Raw genomic sequence first — 1,204 nt, forward strand, 5'->3', positions numbered from 1 at the left:
GGCTTTTCTTTTTTTGTATAAATCTTATTCAATAAGAATGTTTACTGCCGGAGTTGTTTGATCCTATAGCAGATGCTTTATTAAAAGCGAAAGCTGTCACTGTTGGGGAGAAGACTGGAAAGTGTGCTGATTATGAGGCTTAACATACTGCTTTTAACTGGTAGTGCAGCATAGCCACTTTTTCTGAAGGACAGATTTGTCGTTGAAATTTGTAATCGCTTGGATTTAGGTTGTAGGTGTTTTGTGCGTTTCTTGGTGTTAAGAGTCAAGATGTTAGCTTTTGCAGGGATGTTACTATGGGGGAGGTTTAGGTTAGGTACTGGGAGGAAGTTTTTCACTCACAGGGTGGTGACACACTGGAACAGGTTGCCCAAGGAGGCTGTGGATGCCCCATCCCTGGAGGCATTCAAGGCCAGGCTGGATGTAGCTCTGGGCAGCCTGGTCTGGTGGCTGGCCACCCTGCACACAGCAGGAGTGTTGAAACTCAATGATCGTTGTGGTTCTTTGCAACCCAGGCCATTCTGTGATTCCTATTTGAGGAAACTGTGTGATAAGTTCAAATCTTCTCCTAATATTCAGCAGGAAACAACTGCAATGAAAGCTAAAATGGGTACATATGACAGAGAACAGTACTGTACTCTTAGTTCTGCCTCTGGATCTTTTTTTAGGAGGCAAGAAATGAGGAACTGCTGATAAGTGGCACTTTTTTATATGTAAGCACTTTGGTTTTTATCTGACCATGTCAGGACTGAGTGAAATTATTAAGAAACACATTTGAAATAGTAATCAATTTTCTAATATTGAAAGGGTGACAGTGTGCCGAGTCCAGCTGTAGCAGTTTCTTTTATTTTCAGCAAATTTGATCAGTGTTCTGACAAAGGATTGGATGTAAATAAAGAAGTTGATCTTTGCAGAATGAATGTTGTCCTCTTTTGGCACAGAAGCAGAAGCCGGGCTTTTGTAGCTATTTGCTAATGCCTCGTTTGCTTATTGGTTTCCTCTTTTTTTTTTTTTTCATTTTTGTTCCTCAGAAGAACGAGCCCCAAAAATGTGCAGATGAGATTCAAAAACATGTATGTTCTTTTTTTAATTCCAGTACATTAAGACTTGCTTTCAGTTGAACTTCTGTGGATGAAACTACAGGAAAAAAGGGGAAGTGAGCCACTTAAGCAGATCTTCAAATGAAGTCTTCAAGTATGCGTTA

The sequence above is a fragment of the Coturnix japonica genome, chromosome 1 (genome assembly GCF_054131305.1).
Source record: "Coturnix japonica strain WE chromosome 1, WE-NBRP24, whole genome shotgun sequence".
Taxonomy (NCBI): Eukaryota; Metazoa; Chordata; class Aves; order Galliformes; family Phasianidae; genus Coturnix; species Coturnix japonica.